This window comes from Rousettus aegyptiacus, unplaced genomic scaffold (genome assembly GCF_014176215.1).
Source record: "Rousettus aegyptiacus isolate mRouAeg1 unplaced genomic scaffold, mRouAeg1.p scaffold_m13_p_3, whole genome shotgun sequence".
NCBI lineage: Eukaryota > Metazoa > Chordata > Mammalia > Chiroptera > Pteropodidae > Rousettus > Rousettus aegyptiacus.
The window spans coordinates 106,120,055-106,147,615 of record NW_023416306.1 but is presented as its reverse complement, the minus strand read 5'-3'; the positions used below and the strand labels follow the sequence as shown (position 1 = coordinate 106,147,615).

The following is a 27,561-nucleotide window of genomic DNA, read 5'->3' as shown; positions in this document are numbered from 1 at the left end:
CCCCTTAAATAATTTTCACATAAAATAGTGTTTAAACTTGTTGTGGTTATTATTCTTATATCAACCATAAAAATACAAGTTAAATGTGCACAAAACTTCAAAACCAATAAAATTATAATGTTTTTAATTTAATAAAATAATGTTTTGCTAAAACTAAATCATTCATTTTAAATTGAATAGATGAAAACTATGTACATGGTGGTGGGTTCTACTTATCAATTGGATTCTCCTGATTTTGTGTATGATTTTCATTTTTCCTTTGTTCAAAAATAAATTCATATTGAATTGTTAATCCATTCATTTGATGGAGCAATCAATTTACTATGCGCCAACAGTACATGTTGAAAGAAAAATTTTTAACTTTTAATGAAACATTCTTTATTACATAACTACTACTGTACCTATTGCTAATCAACTGCAGCTAACTGGTTTATACAAAAAATGAGTTCTACACAGTATAGCCATGTGAATGGTGAATACACTGCTGATTATACATTCAGTTTTACATGTTTATAGCATCTAACTTGCCATGATTCCATTTTCTCATAATTGTCTTCTATTCAAATTACTTGACATCATTTAACCTTTGTTTAGTATTAATATTGCTAAAAAAGCAAAGGCAGGTCCTGAGGTCTTGTGGCAGTATTTGCTTATAAGATCTGCATTAAGGTAGGCCCCACCATGAGTCAGCTACATTTTATAAAAAATACATATACTTTACAATTTTGATAATTCAAGGTTGATTTTTCCATGGGGGAAAAGTAGAGAATTGGTTTACAGAGCATATATATCTACAATGTTATACTATATTTCTGTTTGGATTCTGCTCTTTATTTTCTTAGCATTATATTTAGCAATTGTTCATCTTTAAATTAATAGTAAAAGTATACCAAGGCAGTTGCTTGGCTTCATGGCACTGAATTACAGCCAACATCTGTTTAACAGTTATGATTTGGAAGCACATTTTTCAGCATGAGTTTAGGTACCCACTCTTAACGAGTGCTAATATAAAGTCATAAAACAACTTGGAATTATTCTTAAATGATTGTAAAAAATAGTAGTATTAGTAACCTATCTTATAGAAATTCTTGTAAAGCACAAAGATCAAAACATACTTTAAAAATGTCCATTGAATTGTACACTTTAAATCTATATAATTTTATGAACCAGTGTTAGCCCAATAAATTTAATTTTTTAAAAATGTTCAGTTAATTCCCTTACAAGCTAACGTGGCTCCACCATGTGGCAGGAATAAGAACAGTGTACAATTCTTGTAGTTCGCCAACTGAAATTATGCAAATCTTAATTTAAATTTGTTGAGAACCAGGATATCACAAATTTTGCTCACAATATGTAAGTTATTGATTTTTATATCACACCACTTAAATTTCACATAATTTATGCTGTCCAACTGCATATTTTAGACTGTCATGTTAATTCTCATAAAAATATGAAGACCCATAAAAAATATCTATAGATACGCCCATTCCAAGTATGATAATTATAAAGTATAGATAACTTTTTTAATCTAATTTTAATATAACCTCTATTGATATTATAACTTCCATACAGGTCTTGAAAATGTCTTAAAAATAATGATAACTGTCTCTGTAAAACAAACATTATTCAAAAATGGGAAAAAAAACTTAATAAAATGTGGTATACTCTTTTTGTCACTAACATATAAAATTCATAAGTTTTTTGGTTTCTAAATTTTTCGATCAGAAATTTAAACATCTAAACTTTTAATATATTTAAGTCATAATTTATTACCCTGTTAACCTCAAAACAGCATAATGATAATTTTATCATTAAAATTAATTGTTACCAAATTATAATTTTTTAATTCCCTAGGAAAGTATCTCATAATTATGATACTTTGGAATCCAAATTATTGATAATAAATTTTCTTTCTAAGAACATGAAAAGTTAAATGGCTTGAAAAGATGGCATTACATTTCCCCTAAGCTCTAACAAACCAGCATGACGAACTCACCTCCCAACAAAAACACCTCTTCAGTAACTGGATTTTATATGCATTCAAAATTTTAACATCTCTATCCCATGGACAGGGTTGTCTACAGTCTTTCTGTGGATTATTATTTCCTTAGCAATATAATGCTAGAGTCAAGTTGGAACTCAAATCATTTTTCTTATAGAAATGAGACACATTGCATTTTCTCCTTTTGTACATTAACCTAATTAGACAAACTTTCACAGTCTCTCACTATCAATCTATAGTCTCTCTACTTTCTCAACCCTATGAGAAGCCTTATCACACTGGGAAAAAAGGTATCATATGTTGCACCCAGAGAATCCCTGCAGGGTATTAGTGGCAAGGAGACATCTACTATTAAAGTAGCTAATGCATTCAACCTCTAATCCAAGCCCCAACCAAGTCTTCCTCCCAACACAAGCTATTCCTCTCATACCCAAATGTTGTTTCTTCCTTCTGAAACAGGATACAAATTAAGTTTCTAAGTGTAAAGACAGTAAGCAACATTATCAGAGAAGTGAACATATACATAAATTTGAGTGCATAAAGTTAAAGATTTCTGACTGTCCAAATGATTTAATTTTAAAAAATCAATAATAAAATAGTTTTCTTAAAATTATGAGTTGTATAACAGTTAAATGTGAATATGCTTAATATATAAAGAGTTTATATAAATAAGGAAAGCACTAGCCTAATGAACATGAAATACAAAAATTATTTTAAAAATAATAATTTTTATAAAAAGAAAAAAGAAAATACATCAAAAGAACAAAACAGGAATTTTAAATTTTAAAAAGTAAAAGAAAATACAAAGCAAAAATTTAAAAATTATATATAAATTTTTAATTAGTTTTTTAAAAAATCGAACAACACAAAATCCAAAAGTGCAAATGAAAATAACTTTCATATCAAATAACATAGAATTTTACTGAACAATGACAATTCAATGCTGGTGGAATTGGGTACATTAAGGGCACTTACATTTTTTGCTGCTATGATTACAAACTGACACAGTATAACAGTAGATGATTTGGTATTAGATATCAAGACCTTTTAAAGTGGTCCTCCCTCTTGGCCCAATATTTGGTAATTTACATTTAAAAGAGTTATCTGAGCATATTTTTATAAGCAAAAGTGTCCATTAATGGTATTTATACTTTAAAAAATTAGTAATATCCTAAAAATCCAACATTAGAGAAATGATTAAGCAAATTAAGAAATATCTAACCAACAGAATACTATGGTGTTATCAAAAATTCCATTTTGAAGAATTTTAAATCACATAGGGAAAAAAATCTTGCTTTAAAATAAATGGAAAACAAGATTTAATGTACAATATGGCCTCAACAATGTAAAAATATATTCTTAAGACTAAAAACTAAAAGGAAATATGACAAAATGATGCAGTTACTATCTCTGGGTAGTGGAATCATGGATGATATCCTTCTTTTTATAATTATATGTAATTCACAAATTTACTTTAATGAGCCCATATAATGACAAAGATCATCTAATAAAAAAAAAACTTTTAAATATTAGGTTATGTACCCTTAAAATATTTCTAGTTTCCCTTAAAGTAGATTGTCTAACATAAATAAATTTGTCCAAATCTTACCAGAACACACATGCATATATGCCAGCCCTGAAGTAATGAACTCCTGAAGTCTACTGCCTTCTTTGTAAATTAGAACTGCACTTACTATTTTTTTCTGAAGTTAACAGTTTTAAATTTCAAGTAAAGCTCTCTATTATTTTTGTTCACTTCAAGCCACAAACATAGTCTGTTTGGAGAACCATATTTATTCAAAAGTGGAATAATTACAGGAAATGTTGGAAGGCCTCCTTTAAGAAGAAGAAAAAATGCATATCAAAAATATGGAAAAAGAATAGTAATAACTACATATCTATCAATGCATACTTCAAACAAAAATGAATTAAATGCTCCAATCAAAGATTGGGTAAGAAAACAAGACCCTTACATATGCTGCCTATGAGAGACTCACTCACAGACTGAAAGTAAAAAGATGAAAAAAAAAAATTTCATGATGGACCTAGAAGGTATTGTGCTGAGTGGAATAAGTCAGATAGAGAAAGACAAATACTATATGATTTTATGTACATGTGGAATCTAAAAAACAAAATTTCGAGGGTAACCAGATGGGAGGGGTGTTGGTGGGGTCAATAAAAAAGAGAGAAGGGATTAAAAACTTCAAGTTTGTAGTTACAAAATAGTCATAGAGATATAAAGTATAGCATAAGAAATCTAGTCAATAATTTTATAATAACTATATACAGTGTCAAATGGGTACTAGATTTATTAGGGTGATCACTTCATGAGTTTTATAGATATCTAGTCACTATGTTTACACCTGAAACTGTTGTATGCCACCTATAATTGAAAAATAAAAAATATTATTTTTATTAAAAAGTGGCATAATGCTTTGTTTCTAAACAAAAGACCAGCCAAAGTCGATGCTTAACACAGAAGGAGCAATCTAAATTGGCCACAGAATCATGTTTGGCCACTGTCCTCAAAAAACTCAGTTGAATTCAATCATGGGTCCCTGTTTATACCGTCTTTGCCAAGTCATGAGAATTAAAATGAGCAAAGCATAGAGCCATAAACATTTATCCTGAGTTTCCCTCTCCCTAAAAAATGACCAATAAAGTAGAAGAATTGCTTTACCAATAATTTCATAACAAAATGGAACAATTTGCAGATGTTTCTATAAGCAAATGTCCACTGGAACAAATCTTCTAATAGGTAAATGCTATATACTCCCTAAAAGCAGGAAGGACAAGAAGAGGTGATGAAGATGCTCTTTTGGAAATAAAAGCATCCTAAAAACTATAAAAATATCTCCTGCTCTGGCAATTAAAAACTCATTGTTCTTTCTCCTCAAGAGGGACAGTGAGAAGACCTGACTGGCAGTCAGAAAACTTTAATTTTCATGATGACTTTCCCAAGCTAATTATGTGATCTTGGGCACTTGCTGGTCTCAGTTTTCCACCCATAAAATTTGGGATGGACTAAAAGAATAAGTTTTCTAGCTCTAACATCAATGGGTTTATGAGGAGCTTCCTTCTGTTTGGTCCCTGAAGGCGCCGGAGACCATGGGTTTAGGGATCAAAGGAGTTTCAGCACTGAATAATGACATAGCTCCTCAGTGTAGAATTTTGGACATTCTGTAAGTACTTTGGACCTTTAAAATAATTAGTCGGGCCCTGGGCTGTCTCTTATAACTTTAATATTTACACTAAAGTGAGTGCTCATTAGTGTTTGAGCCAAAGCAATTCTATTCTTATTCCTTCCAATGAGCTTATTTTATATTAGCAAAAAAAAGAACTAAAGAGATAGAAGCCCATAGGGTATTTCCCTAGCTGAAGTGGATCTCAGATGAAAACAAATTTGTAAACCACTAGTGTGGGACACTTTGAGAATTTGTTCTTATATCTGACCTTCAGAAAGCAAGATTCAAACAAGTAACTTCTAACATGCCCCGCCCTGGTTCAGCCCAGAGGTGCTCACAGCTCCCTGAGGGCCCCAATTAACTCATTCTCCAAATACAAGACCATCAGAGACAATGAGGAGTAATGGTGGAGGTGGGAGGAAGGGGCAAACAAAGGGAGCAAGGTACTACTTAAGACTGCTTTTTCTTAGCTATGGTCTCTCAATTGTGAGGAGTGTCCCAAAAAGGAACACTCCCCTTCACATGGGTTTATGATGTCTTCCACTACATTCCCAGTGGAGTAAGTCACAGTGCCACTTAGAATTCACTCAGAGGCACGTTCTCTCCCAATAGACTGGGTGTGACTCTCATTTCCCTGGGTCTGATATGATTTTATTGGGGGCGGTGGGCGGGGTGGGGGGTGCAGAGAGCTAGGAGCACTTAACAACTAAGCCTGAAGTAAGTGCTTTCACTCAAAGGGGCACCTTCCAGTATTTGGGACCTTCATTTCTTCTGGTTCATCCAGTACTCCATCTGAGGCCTCTGACTCCTTCTGAAATACACACCAAGGAACAGTCTGGTAAAGCCTAGCAAAGGATTTTGAGGATTCATTCTGTAAGAACTTCATATATGGAAGAGAGTTCTCCTTCAAAGGATGATTCTGCTCTGCATTTCTGAGCTCTGATAGCATTGCCATTGACAGGGCCTACAGCAGAGGGTAAGGACCATCCACTGTCCACCATTTACCAAAGAAGAGGGGGAAATTGCTTCTCTGCAGTTCCAGTTAATAGCCAGTGGGACAGCCTTGCTGTTCTAGTTTGATGTTTTCCCTAACATCAAAAACTGAGCATGATTTGCATTTGAAAATTTTCAGAATTCCTCATTTTAGTTCAGGATTGGCCTTACCTATAGGTTTGTCACTTATGTGGTAGAATTTGACACACACACTAAATTCCTCCTCTAAGAGAATTCTACCCCTACAAATGTGTTGTGAGATCTAAAATCATTATCTACACTTTGGAGTTCAGCCACTGAAGGTGCAGATTAAAGGCAAATTTGTTACTCTGAGAAGTAGGTTGTGGAACTTTTATCAACTATTAATGCACCAGTATTGTCAGAATATCAGACTAAAAAGTTTGGGTTAAAATCAACATACCGATAAATGAAGACTCGACTTTATATAATGTATGTCGAATTTATGAAAATAGTAACACTAAAAGGTGGTAGGAAAATATAAATAGATTCAAGATCATTTTGGATCAATGAGTATGTAATAGATTCTTGATATTCTATTAATGGAAATTACCTTAAGGATATGTTTAACCTTTGAGATTATTGTATGAAGGAGAGCTATCTCCCCTGCTGCCCATCTCAGAAGCAGAACATTAGCACAGATTCTCCATGGATTAGATTTAGTTTGTAATTTGGTATAAGTGGTGTGAGTGTATATGACAGAGAGGACAGAAAGATGTGATATTGACTCTGTCTCCACTACTTACAAGGTACATTACCTTGGCCAAGCCACCTAAGCAATGTGAGCCTCAGTTTCCTCATCTTTACAACTGGGATATGGAAAAGGAAAATCATTGTAAAATTTTTGTTCGGTAATTCTCTATTAAAAACTCCCTCTTTCTGCCATCCATATTCATCAGGTAGAGGAGTAGGCTCATGGTGTCAGCCAGCAACCCTCAGTGGACCTATTGCTGAGCCATTGTTAGCTCTGAATTTGGGACAGGTATGTCACTCCCCTACTTACTTCCTTGCTCACCTGTCTGCTATCATTAGTTCACAATGTTAATGACATGGTTACTTGAAAGGTTTAACCTTTCAGTGCTTTTGCACTAATCTATATGTCTGTCTCTCTTGCATATAAAACCATCTTGTTGATTCAGACTGGAAGCTCCAAGTGGGCAGGGTTTCTTTCCATTTAATAGATGAATATTCTGCCCAATAAAAAACCACACTCAAACGGGGGCTAAATCATCGATATCATAATTGTGATGCCATGAGATTAAAGGAGATTTCTTACAAAAGAGACACCTCCTTCCTTCACTGAAGCACTACCTCATATAGCCTATAACAACAAAACCAAATTGCCATCATCACAAAGGAATCTAGGCATACTGGCCAAGTGGCTAAATTCTATTGTCAGCCAGGATGAACCCAGAGGCCTTTGGAGGCTGGGAGAAAACTTCTCTGTGAATCCCTCACAGTTTTACACAGGACAGGAAAAATCAAATTCAGCTGAGAGACTATAGCCAACTTCCAGAAGAAAGGGGAATAAATAGCCTTGATTAGTTCCGTAGGTGGTCTTCATCCTTAGGACAGGGTTTAAACCTGTCTTCTAATTGAAAGTCCACTGCACTTCCTGCAATCAGTGGTTTCACCCTTGCCCCAGCTTTACCTGATGGTACTTTGTTCTGTGGTTTGAGTTCTGTGGCCTCTTTTTGTCCCACAAACATTAATGTCGATTCTTCTAACTTTCTCCAAAACCAACAGAGCCTATAATCAGTGGACAAGGCCCCCCACTGAGTCCCTGGGGAGCAGCTGCAATAGAGAAATCTGGGGGTCTCAGCCATCTTTGTCTAAAGGATCAGAAATCTCCAACCTCTCCTGGTCCCCTATGATTGTGGGCATCCCTACAATAGTGAGTTCCACTTCAGAGAAACCCATGAGAGACTGGCACAGTCTGGGAAAGTAAATGGAGGAAGGAGCTTGGGTGGAAATCACTCTGCCATTGATTTTCCTCATTCAGATCCAGGCTGTCAGAGGAGAAAGTACAGCAGTGAGTCTGGGTATGTGGTTCTCCCACCGTTCTCCTCCTCAAGGGTTTGGTGGTCCCTGGGAGAGAAACTTGGTTAAGAAACAGCTGTAATACTGGCTGGTCCTGACCCACAGGACACTTGGGGTGACAGCTGGCTGCTGAGGACTGTAATAGTGACTGTGCTACTCCCAGCATCCTGCCCTGCCAAAGGTGCAGCCCCAGGCCCTGGGTCCCAGCCACTGCTGGAACACTAGGACACTTCGTAGAGAGCCTGGAGTCTTAGGAGTGGGGTTATGGGGCCCTGGGACACAGCCGAGGAATCTCCCACCTTTGAACAATTCCTGGCTCTTTAACAAAGACAGTGGTGGGCAGAGGAGGAAGGAGGAGAACTGGCCTACCCTTTCCTCTTTGCTGTACATGGCCATTGAAATGGTCAGAACTTTAGACGTAGATTCAAATCTTGTCTCTGGTACCTGTTAAGCCTAAAACTTTAAGAAAGTTATTTAACCCCTCAGGGCTCCTTGCCTCATAAGATGGGAATGTAACACATACCACTTTTGGTTGTAAAAGTGAAGTTAAAAGAGCCAGCATTGTAGTGGTGTTAAAGGCACACAATAGCTTCTCAATGACAATCCAATTTCCTTCTCCCACTTGCTGGCTTGCAAATTTGTGGTTAAACTCATGTAATCCAAAATAAGATGTGAGGGAGGATAAAGGGAGCAGGTGGACAGTTCAGGAGCTGTGGTTCCCATGAATCTTCATCAGGCTTTAGACAACAATACCCTCCCCACCCCATGAAATTCAGCAAAATTTTTCTTGTTTGTGACATTTTCAGAAATGAAGAGAGAGGGAACCGAGGTACAGAGACTGATCTTTAGCTCCACTTTAGTTGTTAAGACCAAGATCTGATGGAGTTTGGAGGGCTGTTTGTTTGTGCAGGGGGTATAAATAATACAAAAGTACCCAGCCCATCTCCAGGACACAGCCGAAGCCTGATGGCAGCTGTGCTCATACCCTGGCACCTATGGCAACACATGTATTACCTGGTACCTACTCTTTTCTAGCAGTCTCTGTCTCCAGAATATAAACCCCAAACAACAGGTCTGGCAAAGAAACTAAGCTCTAAGGTATGTCTACCATACCCTTTATTTCGTGTGGTTTGCTAAGAGAAAAACTTAAAAAAAAAATCTAAAAAAAAGACAGAGATGAGTTTAAGTAATAAAAGCTTTATGAGTTCATTTATAACTCAACTAAACCAATTATATTTCCTACACGAACATTCTGAGGATTAAATGAACAATGCAATACTTTTTTGAGCTCTTTGTGATCAAATGCTTTGCTATTAAAAGTTATGTTCCTGGGGAGTTGATATAGAAACTTCTTTTTCCTTGTCTGCAAACACATAAAGAGGCCAATCTGTGTAAATTTAAATTACATAAAACCTTTCTCCCAACTGTCAGGTCTCTTAACAGCCCCTTTTCACTGAGCTCTACTATCATCAGTCATCAGATATAAATATCTTTATCTTAGCAACACAGACCTTTGAAAATTTGACATAGTAGGATTTCTTTTTCACAAAGCATATCAAACACCATTGCAAACTAAAGTTGATTTTACTTTTAATCAAGACTAAATCCAAGGATCTTTTCTTGGTTTGTTCTTAGACTTTGTTTCCACATGACCAATAAAGTGTTCTCTCTGACCATCTCCGCCAACTGGAAGCCCTGGGAACTGGCCTGGTCATCCCCAGAGACAAAAGTATGAGGGGACTGTGAGAAAACACTGCAGGGCATTTAGGACTGCACCTCCATATGAAGTGTTCCTGGGGGAGCAGAGAAAGGTAGGAGAGCCACACGGACAGATATCTAAAAGAATCAACAGGTGAAGTGACTGAAGATAGAGGCCAAATGACTGAATTTAGCTCATCTCTGTTCTATGAAGCTCTTGTTCAGTGTCAAGCTCGTGTAAAAACTTAGGAATTTTTGTGGACTTATCTCTAAAACTCCAGTGCTGGAACAGTATATATTTCTTGAATGAATAAATGAATGAACATGTCAATCAATGAATGAGCAATAATATTGAGAAGGAAAAGAAATCTATTACGGATCACTAAACAGGGCCCTGGAAGATTTCCTTTTGTCTCTCTTCGTCTTCTGACCCTGGTAGAGTAGCCAACAGTTGGAGAAGAGTCCTAGGTTATGAGAACCTAGGAGCTACTGATCTCAGAGAGCATTTCACCATCAACTTCAATTTCTTGGGAGATTTGAATCATTTATTTCCATGACATACTCTCCAGCTGTTATAACCTCCAGTGCTCCCTCTGTTCTCAGAATCACTACTTCCTATCTTAGATGTTTATCTCATTTGGATAATTAATACTGCCTTGATTCTCGTGCTTCTCCCTTCTCTAGATAATAAAATCCTTAAAGGTTGAGACTGTGTCATACGCTGCTCTTTGTGTCTACTTCACTGCATATTCTATAGCATATTCTGAGTACAGATGGAAGAATAAATCAATTAATGAAATTAATGGATGCATGCCTAGAATTAAAGAGAAGAACATTAACTGCTTGATTTGCGTTTCAGTCCCAAACCCAGAGGTACAGTCTCTCCTCTTGTGTTGGGAGCCCACAGTGATACACAGGCACCTGCAGCCCGTGCTTAAACCCTGCAGCTGCCGCCTGCCCTGTCTGCTCTTCATGTGCTGCTCTTGTGAATTGTTTCACAGTGCACTGTGTCTTCCACTCTGGGGAGTCTTTGGCCGCTATCCACACCCCAGCACAGCTTCCCAAGCCCCAAGCTGATGAGTAAGGGCTGAAAGCACACTCTGATGCCATCACAGACAATGCAGCAAATGTCACATAAGGTCAGCCTTGGGAAACGTGGGTCCTGAGTTGAGACAGTGGAACCTGGACTGGAGCAAGCTTCCACTCGCATCAACTTTGTATGGAGAAAAGTGAGTGGGCCGTTGAAAAGGCCCATGGAATTCTCCTTCCATGAATGAGGAGTCTGTGTCTTCTCCATCCCAGCCTCTGGTGATACCTGGAGATGTTAGGGGAATATCTTCAGCATGAGATATGCGACTCTGTTTGCTCTCAGGTCAAAAAATTCACCTTGGCTTTTGGCCAAAAGTGTCCAGTGTGCCAGGTTTTCATGACTTATATTTTGAGTCTGGAAGGTGGACAGATTTGTGAGAAAGTTGATGGGCATCTCTCCAGAGGTCAGTGGGCCCTCTCAGGCTACAGGAGAGTCCCAGGGTGGTCCAGGTGGATGTCAAGAGATGGATACCAACACTTCGTTGTAAAGAGGGATCTAAGGAGATTCATAATTGCGTGGTTTGCATAACTGTCTTATTTCTGTTACACAGGGGCCAAGACTTCTTCCCAATTATGAAAATGACAATGCAGAAGAGGCAAGTGGCCACTTGATGGCAGCAGAGGGTAAGAAAAGTGAGTTGTAGGCAGCTGAGAAAGGGGCTTGCAGTCCCTCCATCTTGTTTTACATCTTTAATGAGATATGTGAAGAAAATGAGTCCCTCACATGCCAAACACAGATGCCACAGCATATGGAGAGATGCCGCACAGCAATATTTCTCTAGTTATTAAACAGGAGGCACCTATCCAGTCATTCACTGCATCGTCATGCAGAGTTGTCCTTTGTATCCTGGATACTGCTGTTGACAAGATAGTAACAGAAGAAAGCAGTGAAGAAGACTGAGGAATGGACGTGGCCCTCTGTGCTCACGCAGCATCACCATGCCCAGGTTCCAAGCGGATTGTCAGTAAACACAAGCAGCCCAACCCAACAGGAGCCACCTGGCAGAGGGACCTGTGCTGCCTCTGCTGCCAGACTCCGTCCAGCACAGCATGGGCTGCTCTCTGGTCTTCCTGGCCGTCCCTGAGTGCTCATTCATTCAGAACCCAACTAACACTAGACAGCTCCAGAGTCTGACCTTTCACCACAAACCTCAAATGGGAAAGGAAGCTCTGGACATTTTAAAGAGCAAATCATGCTTGCTGTTCTGGCAAAAATCGAAGACAGAGAGTGTGATAAAAATGCATTCAAATGCACATAGATGGGGAGCATTTTTTCCATGCCACCCCAAACTAAGAAACGGAATCCAGTCCTACTGACTACAGGAAATATTTTCACTTAGGGGGCAGTTTCTCCTGACAGACTATTACCAGGGCCATATCTTGTTACTATATTTCACCTACTCTCCCACTCTCCTTACTTTTCCCTGCACCCAAACACTCAGCCTGACCATTCCTTATTTAATTCTCCGACCTTCCCAAGCCCAGGGGCTTCTTAAGGCCTGGGTGGGGACAGGGGATCTGAGAACAGGTTAGCAGGCCAGACAGGCACCCACACCTCTCTTCCCCCACCCCCAGCCCAGTAAGAGACTGTTCTCTCATCCACCCCAAGGCCCAAAGCTCCCTCGACTTTTCAGAGTCACTCACAAAGCCTTTCAACAATTGTAAAATGTAGGTGAATAACACAGCCATTTTTCATACAGGGAGACTGAGGTGCAAAACTGAGATACAGCTTCAGGCTTCCTGGTCCCCATCTCACATTTCCTCCAGATTTGACCCTTTGAAGCAGTCTCTCATAAAAAATAATAGCAAGTTTCACTCTGACACATTTTCCCTCCCTCTTTTAGAAAATGACAATGTATGTGTGCTAGAGATCCTCACTTGTCTGTGTGATCTTAGACAAGTCACTTAACCTCTCTGTGCCTCGTTTTCTCATCTGTAATTTGAGGGACTAGAATTGGATGATGACTAAAGTTCCTTCCAGCTCCACAATCTTGTGGCTTTAATTTCACAAGTCTCCGCCAGCCCTCAAAGGGCGTCACTCACAATGCTTTTTCTGACAATAGCCAAATTCAACAGGAGAGAGCAGAATTTCCTCCTCCAGTTGAGAAAAAATGTGGTCGAGGTTGGAGTCTTGTTGACGTCCTTTGTCCTCAGAGCCAGGGAAACATGGAGGTTTCAGATGTTATTGACACTAATAGCAGGGCCTGAAGGCGGCCATACTCTTGTGGAAGGACCATGCAGAGCTGTCTCTGTGGGCAGCGGAGATGCATAGCCAAGACTAGAGGATGTTTTAATAACTATTTCTCAATAAAAAAAGACCAGTTTTGTTCTGCACAGGGGTCTGGGGGCAAATCCAGGTCTCCCAGGAGGAATCTGCTCTGGCCCATAATGGGGGATTGGTTCAGCTCAGCTGCTCTTGCAAAGGGCTGCATGCAGCACGCGGTGGTTCAGGCGGCTCCCCGCAGCTCCATGTGAAAATGACTCACGGCAGTTATGAATATCAAACCGCCTTTGATGTGTTCCCAGACATGAGGAATAGCCACAGGGGAGGAGGTGGACTCTGGATGCTGGCTCTGTGGGGTGGTGCGTAGAGGGCCTGAACACATCTGGCACCATCTTGAAGCTCCAGGAGAAATTCAGTCTGGGTAATTACCCGAGGACTTCCTGGGATAACAGCTCCCTTTCATCCTCTCTCTCCTTGTCTGCCCTCTTTCTCTCTCTTTCTCTGTCTCCAGCTACAGAGGAATTAGATTCTCCAAGAATTACAACCTGTTTTTATACCTTCACCCTCCCCGAGGGAATAACAATTGACTTCCTTGAATAAAATTGATTTTATGGAGCACAAAAGGCACGCACCCCCTCTCTCAGCGTCTGTACCAATCACTTTAAAGCCATAGACCTGGCCCCAGTCAGCCAAGTGGAAAGCTTTTCCTCTGTAATGGCTATTTCTAGACTCTCAGCCTTTTGAGTGGCTGCATGATACCTTGTTCTCCTAATAGGCTCTCCGAGTTGATTGAATGCCCAGCCTCCAAGTCTCTCTTATGTTGGCAGCCCCGGAGGCTGGGTCAATCACATCGTCCAGATCAGAAGACCGAGCCCCACCAACTGTCTGTCGCGTGAACTCCCAGCCTCCCTGCAGAAAGGAAGCATCAGCCACCTCCACCTCACGTCTGTTTCAACTGAAAGCTTGTATATGCGGAAGTTTCTCCCATTCTAGACCGAGCTCAAGAGCATGTTGATCTCGGAAAACTTAGACAAAGTCTTTACAGTTATAGAAGAAAGTGCCAAAGGGGGTATAGGGAAATAATCTATTCAATGCTATGCTGGCACATTTTCATTTTCTGAAATTAGGCTGATTTTATTTTATAGTTAAGTTGGGTTTTGACTGAAAAACTCTCACATTACCCACAGATGTCTGCACAGACACTCATAGAAATAGTAAAATGACTAGTCTTTACTAAGCACTGACTGCGTGCCAGGCACCCAACTTCACGTGTACCAGCTCCTCTAATCTTCACAGATGCTCTTCGTGAGGGGAGTGGAGGCTGGCGTTACAATCCCCGTTCTATAGATGAGGAGCCTAAGGTTCAAAAAGGCTAAGAAACTTTCCTAAAGTTAAACAGCTAATGTAAAAGTGCTTGGATTCTGGATGGTTGGATTCCAGAGCATCATCCCTTAACTGCTGTGCTACGGGACAGTATGCTTATTATCAAGTACTTACTCTCTTCAAGGCCCCATTGTTACGAGGGAGGCAAAGTGCTTAACTTCAGGAAGCTTCAGTTTAAGCACACACCAGTGCCCACAGAGCTATATACACATACACAGAGTTACTCTGCCTTACGGCAGCTTCCAAAACTCCTACACCCAAGGTCTCCAGCTCAATCTTTCCCTGTTATTCTACTCTCAGACTTGCTGCCCTTGATTCACAGTTTGGATATGGTTCATCTGGTAAAGACTGGGCTTTTTTTTTTTTACAGTAGGGCTTGAAACACTTGAATTTCACAGACCAGACAGCAGCATGAGCGATTTGACCATTGAGACATTATGCTACATTTACCCAGCTCCTGAATTGGTCACTGTTTTGTTTTATTTTTTAACTTGATCAGGAAGTTTTTATAATCAATTTCTCTATCTTTTCAGGGACACAGGGCAGGAGAGCAACAAGGGCAGGGACATGGGGGATTTCAAGCTTGTCGAAGGTTCCGGAAGCCAAGTCATAGATCAACTAGAAGAAATAAAGCAAGAGAAGATTCTGGGTGTGAGACACCATTGCTTCCATGACCTCAGAAGGGAAGTAATGATATATCTTAGGGACACTGTGTGCTAAGGCGAAAGGAAGAAGTAAACAACACACGAGTTGCAGATTTTGCCAAAAACAGATTAGCGGCCAGGGCTACTTCGGCTTTGACTCATAGATTCATGATGTGGGAGACAGAAAAGTGTCCTACTGCACTGAACATCTTCTAGAGACATTGACACAATGAAGGTTGGGGGCAAAACTTCTTGATGCTAAGAAAGAAAAACTGCCTTCCAAAGCTGAGTTACTAAACCCCATGTAAGACCACAGCCTCTTGAGTGCCAGGAAGAATGCTGACAGCAAATTTACCTTCCTATGTACTAGACACCTTTGCAAATCTAATTTTTTTAAGTTCATTTTACGCAAATTTGTATGTGATTTCATATCAGAAAATTTGTGCTCATTCTTAGACTGCTCATCAATCTGAAGACAATGTTTCTAGATCAAAGTCTTCCTAGAACCTTGACAAGGGTAGACTGAGAGAACTGGGTACAGCTCCAAGTCACCTTTACCACCACCACCACATTTTCTAGTCCTCTAGGCATCCCGGTCATCTTGTCAGCCAGTTATTATTTCGCCTGATAAAATCTAAATTGGGAAGCAGACATGGTCTTTGTTTCTGGTTCTCTCTATACAAACCATTCCAGATGTCTAGTCATAGTTAAATCTTAACCCTCACTTTAATTTCTCAGCTATGGCTCCCAGTTCCTGTTTTCCCAATCTCATCTGGGGGAGCCATTCCTGAGCCCCCTCATTAATCCACAGATACCCACCTCAGAACCTCATTCTAGGAATTCACCATTCCCCACATGCCTGCATTTGACCACTGGAGGGCAATGCTGGACCAGCCAACTCTCTTTTTTCTGCTCCATCTTCATTCCCACTTTGCCCTGTCATTGCAAGATGCAGCCTCTGGTTGGAAGCTAAAACCAAGGACCACTGAAGCACCCCCGAGAGCAGCAGCACAGCCAGACCTATTACAACAGTTCCCCCACACCTCATATCATCAGAATAAAAGGCAGTTCACTGGAAAGCAGACGCAATTCCATGGGTGACATAATCTCCAGTGAAAGACACTGAAAGGAGAACTTGCTTTGTTGTCATAAACCAGGAACAATCTGTCTCTCTGACTAGAGGATACACCTGTATCCACCCACTAAGATGTAAGTTCCTTGAGGATAATGTCTTAGTAAGCTCTATATTCCTGGTGCTTGGCAATAAAAGTCTGTTGAGTGAATGGATACATTCATACATATGCATAAATTGGAATTGTCCATTTTCAGATTTGTTGCTGTTTTCTAGCTCTTATACACCTTGAGTTTAAGCCATCAACTAGTAGCTAAGCATTCTTAGTCTTAAATGCAACTAAAGATAGTCAGGTCATTAATTAAAAAGCATTGGTTGTCATTATACAAATGTTATTTCAAACACTACTTGAAGATTTTCAGATGTCTTACTTTTAGGAAGTCCTTCATTATGTCATCCAAGTGTCCTCAGACATCACCATCCTGTGGATTATAAAATACAGACATTATTTCATCAATATCTCATTTACAAACTCTGTCACGGGAACATGGAGCATCCATTCTGTCCTCCAGTGGATCTATGGTAATTTCGTCCTACAGTGGCTCTCCATGGTGCTCAACAACCCACAGAACAAGAGCTCGTTCTCAGACCACCTCGTGTCATCTCCTCAGACTCTCACCAGGCTGCTTTCTACCCCTACCCTTCACCCCCAATGGGTCCCATGTCAGTGTGGACTCAGCCAATTCTCTATCATTCAAAAGACAGCTCAGTGCTTAAGGGGAGAAAGAAGTATAGATATCGAGACCCAAAATCTGACATGAAACACTCCTTTTCTCCCCAAAGGCTGCCACATAACAGGGACTCCAGTAAAAATCTGCAGGTGTCCCCACATCTCCAAGTGAAGAGTTCAAGGCTAGTCCTTTCCTGCCTGGGATGACTGACGGAGGGAAAAATTATTATCTCTCAGGAAGTTTTCCATCCACCCTCCACCATCTCAGGTGGAATCTAGTCTTTATGGCCCAAAAAGGCAAACACAGTGATTAGATCTTAGAATACCATGTATGGGAGATCAACAGCCCTGATTGCATTCATATTGGGGGAAGGAAATAAGCCCCTAATTCTGACTAGAAAAACATCAATTAATTCACCATCTTAGTCTACAACATTCATATTAGTTTTATACTGACTTCATAATCTCCACAACAAGTGGACATTTGTTTTAGATGTAAATAAATTCATTCTCAACCTTACTCTGGTTTTCTCAACAGAAGAGTGCCCTAAAGTTCATCTAGAGTTTCTACCAACAGAGTCCCAATACTCTCAGCTGTCTTCAAGGAGCAGTACTCCTGCTAAAGGAAAAAGAAGGAAAGAAAAAAAGACTTTCTTTTATAAGATACCTCTATTATAAAAATTTCTAGTTTAAAATTCCTCTTTGCGGTTTAAATCTAGGTCCTCAGAATAATTGGTCCTCATCCTTCTTATAAAAAGCTATAAATCAAAAGATATCTTTCCTGGGAGCAGACAGAGATTGAAAAAAATTTATTCTAAAATAGCACTTTTCTATCACTGTCCCTGGGAATTGAGTTGGTCACATGTTAAGCATGTCCTATACCGTGTTCTTTCTCAATATGCATTCGGTGTGACGGAGGGACAGCCCTTTAGGGTAGTATCTCTGTTCTATACTTGGAAAAAACATAATGTACAGAAATTTCCATAAGAAAGGATATTGACAGTCAATATATAAGACTGGAGAGGCAGGAAAAGTCCTAGGATTGGCTCACTACACTCAAATAGACCTGCCTCAGGGGCTCTGATTTCCTGTCCAGGCCCAGCCGGTGGGTGGTAATGCCTGAGGCCTTGATGGCAGGTCTGATGTTCAGGTTTGACATTGATAGCAGGCCACAGACCCTCCTGCCTTATGATTTTGAAAAATCCTGAATTTTCCTAAGTTTTTAACCTGCTGACACTTACCTTGTCCTAGGCGAGAAGTGTCTGGGACGGTTTCCCTTGAAACGGTCGTCCTTTCTTACAGAACCAATGCCATGAGGCCCTGGTTACTAGCTGGTGGACTGGACTTTTATGCTGCTGTGGCAGTGTAGGAAGTCTTGGTAAGTCCCTTCAAACCGTACACTGAGTTATTCGCTATGTTATTGAACGCCAAAGACCCCAATAGGGGCTTTGTCCCCAAATATTGCCAATGTAGGAGCCAAGTCCTTTAGTATATTCGCCAGAAGTTATATAACCAGAAAAGCTGTCTTTCAAGTTCTATTCAGAGATTTAGGGGAGACTGCTGCATGTCAGCGGGACCTCGGACAGAGCAAGCTGGCAGCCTCTTGAAAATCAATTCCCTTGGTAATCTACCTTTTCCTCAGGCATACGAACCTTCCTGAAAGCATGGGAAGGGCATGTATTATCCAAAGGGAGACATATATAGACCCTCATGTCAGTATTTGCTAAAGTCGGACCATGATCAATGTGTGTCAGAGTGCAAGCTCCGTTGCCCAAAGGAAGGAGAGATTAGTTTGGTTCAGAAGGACTGGGAAAAACTCCCTCATGGAAGTTATAGTTGAACTGACTTAAAGGATGAAGGATTTTGACCAAAGGAGGGACTGGAGCAGAACACGGCAAGCAGCAGGAGTGCAGCTTGAGCAAGTCAGGAGGGTGGATAGGACCACATTTGGGGATCAGCATCCACTCCGTGGGAATGAGTTCGCATCAGGTGGGGCAGAATAGTATCCGAAGTGGTAGGGCATGGCCTGATTGAGAAAGATCTCATGAACTAGACTAAGAGATTTGGAATTTGTTTTCTGAAAACTGGGCAGATTTCAGAGGCACAAGATTTTCTCTTGGCAATGTGCTCCAAAAATGTTTTAGAAAGATTACATGGGTGGGAAAACTGGTTCTGAGACTGAAAAAAGTAAAACCAGATATAAGTTACTGCAAAAACCAGAGTGGACAATGAGAAGGATGAGAAGTAAGGACATGGAAAAAGGAAACATTCAGAAGATGCTTTAAAAGTAGATAAATGACATGTGGGAATGAAAGAGAATGGAGAAATTACTTCCTAGCATCCTAGTTGAGTGCTGGAAAATTCTCTAGTTCCATGCTCCAAGCTCTTGTCATCAGAACTTAATCTTTACTCATTTTTTAGTACATTAAGGCTTAAGGTGTCAATCCTTCTAGGAATATTTTTATATTTATACGGCCCAAAAGATTAATCTCCAAGGAAATTTGGGGAGCGAGGGGTTTTTTGTGGATACCTCAAAATGTGTTACATAATTGACTACTCATTCCTCTTATTTATAAATTCAGTTGTGTGAATGAGCACTCAACTACTGTGCCTGAAACCATGTGATTAGTTTGAATATGAAATCTCAGCTGAACGTATTCTATACTCTTCTGAATTATCTTTTCTCCTCTCTCCTCAGGTTGGTGTAAGGAGACCCAGATCCAGAAAAAGTCTGTCATAAGTTCTTGAACTTCCCATCCAGTTGGAGCCCATCTCCGCTAAAATGGCTTTGAGTATGACATTCCCCACCACCACCACCACCAGGGAAAACCTTCCCAAGGAATCTTATTGGTGAGCCTATTTAGGGCTACCATGCAACACACATACATCTTCACAACCAGTTTTATTGCCCCCAACATCATCTACACTTCTGTGGCCAAGCCTCTGAAGGACTCCTAGACACCCCTGTCATACTAACTGCATATGCACATTCACAGCCACACCTCTAGCTTCTAACTCCCTATATCTGTGTGTTTGTCTATGTGGCCACAGCTGTTCTCAGCTCTTTTCTGTGTAACTTAGAGTTACACAGAGCCATTCCAGGGGGACCTTATTTCTTTGTCTTTATTTCTTTGTCCATTATCCTGTTATACCTTTGAAGTTGTTCATGAGAGTATCTTGCAGAAAGATGAGTGAGTAGTCTTAAAAAAGAGTTGGGTAAGATAGAAGCAGAGGTGGGAGGGAGTAAGAGCTTTGAGAAAGGAGATAAAAGAGAAAAAAAAATCCTTGACCTCCATCAGCCCTGACTCTCAAAATAAGATTGGCCCTAAAGATAGCTTATTATTTATCCCAAATTAAAATTCCCTGGCTCTCCAGTCATTGTGTACACAATGAAAGGGAAACCGTCACACAAAAGATGTAGTTATCCTCACAGTGGGAATAATCGCAGCCAAGCTGATTCTGCTCCAAGAATAGAATGATAACAGTGCTAAGTCAGGAACTTTAAAACTTTGGATTGTCAACAAATAGAATGATTTCATGATGGGTTATAAAGGAAGGTGAATCAAAAAGGAACCCTCTGACTCATGGATGGGACTTGGGTTACCTGGGAAAATTTCAGTCTGTGCTGTTCCACGAGGAGCTCACAACCAGCTATGTTAACTTAGAGAAAGCCCTGCCCGGAGCTGTGCAGACCCCAGAAACCGCTCCACCTGACACCCGCCCAGCATCATATAGATAGATGGGCTGTGCCTCTTTCTTTTGCCTAAAATTAAACATCAGGCAGAAATTGGAAGAAATTTTGGCTGGTTTTTGCTTCCATTGTATCCACTGCACTCAGCAGAAAACTTGTATGTACTTGGCACTCAAAAATATTTGGTGAATGGATGGTTGATTAATCAATTAATTAAAAATCAACAAATGACTTTCTTCTTGTCTGGCTTATGAAGAGTGAGTTCCAGAACCAGAAACCGCCAGATGGGAAACGAAGCCATAGCGCATTCTGGAAAATGACTGTTACTATCTTTTTTCTCATCCTTTGGTGTACCTCAGATTCCTGAAACTCCGGAACAAAGACCCAAGAGATCATGACCCACCAAATGTCTTTTAGTAAAAGACTATCTCGCTGGTTGTTTCCTTTCAAAGAATAAGCCTTCTGGGGCTGATAAGGGAATGGCACTGTATGCTGAAAACACAAGCCCCCGAGTGGCGGAGGGACACCAGAGCCTCCTCTAAAGGGGCCTGTTGGATTGCTGCCTTTGAGGAAGTCTGAGTATGTCTTTCGATAGCGCAAGCACCAACCACCCCTGAGGACCTCTTTCCTTTATTGCTGCAGCAATGAAGCAGCCACATGTCTGTTGCAGATAAGGTGGCCAGAGTACACTGTGCATGTAAAGTGGGCTGCGTGGGGCACAGCACTAAGAACCGCAGACGCGCTGTGTACCGGCTTCTCTGCATTGTGCTGCCCCTCCTCTGTAAGTGGCTCTCAGGTAAACGGGTGCGGTTTTCCCCCACTCCTCATTTCTCATTTCCTATCTTTTTTTCTTTGCCAGATGGCTCCTGCAGGACTGAAATTACACAATCTTCCGACACAGTCGCCGTGACTGGGACAGATGTGAACTTCCAATACCAGTATGACATTCGCAATGGGAATTATGACTCTGTGTATTGGTATCTGCAGAGAAGTAACCAAAGGCTCACCTATATCTACCATGTCTTTCAAGGTACTGTGAAATTGGAGCACTATCAGCTGTCTGTGGACAGAGAGTTGTCCTCCAGTAGCTTAACCATTTTGCACGTGCAGCCAAGAGACAAAGCCATTTACTACTTTGCACTGCGGGCACCGTGATGCACATTGATATTGCCCTGCGCAAAAAAACATAGGCCTCAGGCAAGTTCAATGGAAAAGTCAGAGAATCATGCAACAAGACAGAGGGTGTTCAGCGTCATCTTGAACTTCCCCCACCCATTCATCAATTCATTCATTCAAAAGTAAGGGGCCCTTATGGTCTACAAATTGACAAACTAAGTGTCATAGAGATATAAAGATATCAAACAAGCACTTCCTCAAATAATAAAATGTATTCAGCAAGTAGCACCTCCTCACTTTTATCTTGCTGTACCATGAGTACTGAAAATTAAATCCTATTGAATTACTTGAATCTTTAACCTGACAAATAAAAGCAGTCCCTGAAACCCAGAGTGACAAATGCATTGGACACACATATAAAATCAAAGCTAACAATTAACATCTTAACTACAGATGTCCAAAACTACCATTTCTAAAAGCCTGAAAAATATTAGGTATTCGTATATGTGTGTGTGTGTGTGTGTGTGCACGCACACGTGCATGTGTGTGTGTGTATAAAGGCCTAGTAAATTAGACAGGTAGGTAGGTAGGTAGATAGATAGATAGATAGATAGATAGATAGATAGATAGATAGATAGAAATTAGGCAGCATAGTACCAATGATTGAGCTCAAGTTCAGACTTCTTGAATTTTGAACCCTGGATCTTCCATTTACTGACTCACTAGCTATAAGATCTTAGACAAGTTACTTTGTGCCTTCTTTTCTTCATCTATAAAACAATGATAACAATAATACCTACCTTACAGGAATTTTGCAAGAATTAAATGAACTATTGCATGTAAAGCACTTAGAGCAATGCTTGGCACATAGGAGGCACTCGGTAAGGCTACTTTTGTTCATGGTAATGATATCATAATGATGATTATAGCTACATATCCACATTCTTACTATTTGCATGGGTTAGGCCTTTAGGAACTTTTTATTAAGAAATAAGTCTATCTCTTGGCCAATTAAACATTCTTTTATACTTTAGTGTCCCATCTAGTAAGAACTAGATATCAATGGAAATTCAGAGAAATACAATTCAAAAGACCTTCAGGATCTTTTTCAATGGAGGCTGATAAATTATTAAGGGCTTTCTATAGAAAAAAAAAAGCCATAGGAAAGTTAATTTCTGCTTGACCCTCATAAAACAAGCAAATATAGACTTTATGAGATATCAAAATACAATAGTGGCTCCATTCACTAAATGGATAGTGGAATAATTCATAAATGTAGAGCCAGAAATAAAACTTAAGTTGTTTATAAACATAATTATAAATAAGAAATTAGTTCTATCAACGTAACAGGAATGCTACATGACCTCCAAGATTACAAATTAAGTCAAAGTACACCTGACCTTATGACATCCTAAAAAACTGTCAAAAAAGATCACTCCAAGATTCCAAGTACATAGGCTCTATAAAGACACATCCACATTGGTCTGTATTCAAGAAACCAGCCTTGGAAACATCTTGGAGTGAACTGCTGAGCTGAAAACTGGGAGCAAGTAGGACTGTCTTCTCTATTTTCTCTTCTAAAGATACACAGTCTCCTGCTGCTTCAAATCCTACACTTATTCATCAGTGGAAACCCTAATCCCCTGCTGTCTTGCTGGCTTTTTCATTTGCAGCCAACATATGGGCTCATCAGCTCTGGTTCTAACCTAAAAGCAGCCCTTTAAGGGCCCAGAAACACACAAAACAGGAGGATTTTCTTGGAATAAAAAACTGGAGAAGGACCTTTTGCAAAATTTGGCTTTGGGGATCAGATTTCAAAGTCTTAATCCGTCTGGGACAGGCACAAACCCAGAGAATGTTTGACTGAGTGAGCAACTCACTTTCATCCTGGATTTACTCTTCTCTAGGGCACCTCGGGGCTATTGGTGAGACATCCCCAGAATTGCTGAATATTAAAGTGGAAGACTTGAGTTTCCTAAAGGGCATTTCCAACTCCAGTAACCCTGCTGTATTGGCTGCCAGTAAGCTATTCAGTCATTCCTCCCAGGGCCAAAGTTCAAAGACCGACGCCATGTCACATGCAATAGGGAAATAGGAGATTCTCTCCAACTCTGTCACTCGGCTCTCTGATTCCACCATGCTAAGAGTCTCAGTGAGAGAAATCATCTTTTTCTTTTTTCAAAATACACTGATATCAATGGTAAAGGAAAGTTTGGAAGAACAAAGTCATCAAAGAACTCTGTACTGACAGGTGAGCGCTGCCCAAGGGCGGGTTTCTTGGTTGTGATCCGTAGCAACAAAACCAAACCTGTGGTGGAGCTGATGGTATATTTAAGAGTATCTGTCTCAACCACCTCATCATCTAACTGGGAGCCCTCCAATTTCCCCATGTGATCCTGGAAGAACAGTCAGAGAAGAAAAAGTGAGCAGGAAGGTTAAACTATTAAACAAGTGCTCAAGTATCCATAAGTCTCAGGGTGGAGAATTGGCATGGTTTATTTTTAATTCAGCAATATATATTGAGTGTCTACTATATGTCAGACACTATGCCAAAAGCCAAGGATATGAAGCCAAGTAATACAAGCTTTCTGCCATTCTGGACCTCACACTCTATTGGGGCTTAACACCTAAAAGAGGAACCAAATCAGACACATGTGGGAGCAAGAAAAGTACTTGGTTGTAATAATTATAGGAGTGTTGCAGAAGGAAAGTACGGATTGGAATTAGGACCTTTAGATTTCAGAATGAGTTAGGTAATGAGAGCCAGGAAAACATCTTAAAGTTACTGAGCTGAGACTAAATATGGAAAAGTTTATTTATGTACATACCAAGGTCCCAAGTCAGTAACAGAAGCAGAATTACAACTCAAAAGAGTCCCAACTTGCCTCTGTTCTGTTTTGCTTGGCAGCTGCTTCATTTGGTGCCACACAGCTGGGAAAGTGAGTCGCAGATGGAATATTGGCAACTAAAATCTTTTTAGAGACAAATGACACCATGATTTTCCTTGACACCCATTGAAATTTCTCACTAATTTCCAAAAATATCTTATGTTTGCTTTAAAACAACTAGAGGGGCCCAGACATTTCAGAGAAAACAAATCAGAGAAATAAAGTCATCCTAGCCCTCTGAGCATTTTGAGCCCAAATCAATCAGACCAAGAAGAAGCACTTACTGAAGGCCGTCCTGGGACACTAGGCAGCTGAGATCTGGACCAAGGGAAATAGAAACAGAGCCTTTTCTCTTTTTATTCACCTCCATTCCTGTCCTTCGGTTGCTCCTCGAACCAGCTGGTGCCAGAGCAGAGAAACCAGAGAGCAAAGATAACAACTAGAAACAAGGCAAACATCTGATAACTGCCAGGTCTACACAGAGATAAATCATGGGTACACGTTAAAGTCTGACTGCCCTTTTGTTAATGCCTTGTGTGTGAAGTTCGAGGGTAATGAAGAAAAGATAAAGCAAACAAAGAGCTTCCTTTCACTAAATTTATTTATTTATTTATTTATTTATTTATTTATTTATTTATTTATTTATTTTTACCCAAAGAACTCAAAGAAGGTAGAGGGAGAGTACATGTGTTCTCAAATCAAAGGCAATGTAAGTCCTAAAACTTTCAAATAGAGAGAAAGTCAGAAGTTTTGGCATTCTCCCCATTGATACTTGACTGATCTTATGGATAGATGATTGATACCCAAGACTTAGAGTGGCAGAGACCCTCAGAGAGAATGACACTAGGTTTAGGCACACGGTAGCCAGTATGGGTTGATTTGATCTGACCCTGGGGTCTTCTTTTTACTTCTTCAAGTCCTCCTACTCTTTCTTCAACCCAGATGGACAAAGAAGACTGGGGCTTTAACCTATGCAGCCTCCATTCTTTGCCTAAGAGCATAGAAGTTATAGACACTGCCCATTCATTGTGACCCTGACACAACTCCATTTGGCTCATCCATTTACCTGCCTTAAGTCAGCCTAACATAGCTTAGCCAATACCCCCTTCCCACAGAGGAATGTTCTGTGCCAGGTTTGCAATTCCAAGCTTTGTTTCTCTCCTGGTGACTATGGCTCAGGTAAGGAGCTTCGACTAGGGCACTAACCTAACCATAGCAAAGCAGAAGAGATGAGACAAAGAATCAACATCCGTAGTGGGCCAGGTACATGAATTAGTGCTTCATATGTGTTCTCTCCTTTCAACCTCACAATATCTCTGCAACTTAACTATAATTACCCTATTTTCAGATGAGGAAATCAAGACTCAGAGATATGACTTGCCCAGCTACCAGTAAGTTGCAAAACAAGATTCAAAACCCAAGGTTATTAGATCTGCAAAGCCAATGCTCCTTTTGCATATAGGTGATGTGAGTAGTGATACCACTTAGGCACCAATGGGTGATATCAGAATGGTACCCACGAGCAATCGCAAGCAGGTTCTAGCCAGGTGGGAGCTATCCTGTTGCTGCAGAGTGTTCCACCTCTCACTACACCTACAACAATAGGTAGAAAACCTAGTTTCCCCAAGGTTTGGTCTGGGTTGCTGGCAAATCTTTTTCTAATCCCATGTTTCACTAGATGAGCACTCTGCAAGCTTCCTTGAGAGTCAGGAGGCTCCAGACAGAAATCCTGCTTGGACTAACAAATATCTGCTAAATTCCTAATACTGATATGCTCTGGGCTGGGTATTGAGAATGCAAATATAAATAAGATACAGTCACTGTTCTGAAAATCTTAAAGTCCAATGCAGAAAACAAATTATCAGATAATTATAATAGAAATGATAAGTGCCATGACTCGATAAGTTCAGAGAGCCCAGGGGAACACTTTCCTCAAGTGGGGGTAGGGAGGAGAGAAGAAGAAAGTATGGTTTTTCCAGGAAGAAAGAGCATCCAGTGCAAAATGAGTACTGAGAATTTGAGTACTATATTATGTCCTTGAACCTGCAAGTGTTTTGGTGCAGCTGACGTACTGAGTGCAAATGGGAATGTGGCCAAAAGTGAGATCAGGAGATCTTATGGCCATGACATAGGATCTTCACCTTTCTCTAGAGGCCAAGGGGAGCTACGAAAGGAGTTTTAGCAGAAGTTTTACCTGATCCCCTTCGGTCTGAAGAAAAATCAGTACAATGGCTTCTTGGAGAATGGACAAAAAGGGGAAAAGTCTGGAAGCAAGCAGACCTCTCGGAATAATATAGCAATAGCTGGCAATGGGTGAAGAATATTGAGACTGAGGCAGGGCTATCAGAGGCCAGAGGGGAAGAGACTGGCACAAGAACTATATGAAGGCAGAATGACCAATGCTTGCAGGCTGCTTTGCTTCTAATGCCCTTGAGCTTTATACTCAGTTGGGTCTCTCTCCTGGGAATGCCTCCCAGACAAAGCCTTGCCCAACTCACAGCTCAGTCCAGGCTACCTCTTCTGTGTATCGCAGGCAGAAACAGCTTTCTTCCAGGCTCCAGGAGCACTTTGTACCTACCTCTTTTAGCACTTGATAGTCCTCTATAATTGCTCTATGTTTGTCTCCCAAAAACCTGAGTTCCTTGAAGGCAGAAGCCATGTCTTGTTCGCCTTTACGTCTCCCAAATAGTATCTGGCCTTCAATATGTAGTTAGCCCATGTTTGTTGAATCAATAGCCTAACCTGCGACCTTGCAGTCCTGTCACACCTCTCTGTGAGGGAGTGACTA

General features: G+C 40.3%; 1 long non-coding RNA gene and 1 gene segment (V, D, J or C); one reads left to right on the top strand and one right to left on the bottom strand.

The window, feature by feature from the left end:
• Positions 1-27,462, bottom strand: part of LOC107503906 — a 31,439-nt gene extending 3,977 nt beyond the window's left edge. Inside the window, exons 1-2 of the long non-coding RNA XR_001595335.2 lie at positions 27,352-27,462; positions 16,780-16,830 (exon numbers count right to left, since the gene is read on the bottom strand). This is a non-coding gene — a long non-coding RNA (uncharacterized LOC107503906). The remainder of the gene's footprint in view (positions 1-16,779; positions 16,831-27,351) is intronic.
• The window catches only part of LOC107506178, a 492,806-nt gene that overhangs the window by 326,087 nt on the left and 139,158 nt on the right, over positions 1-27,561 (top strand).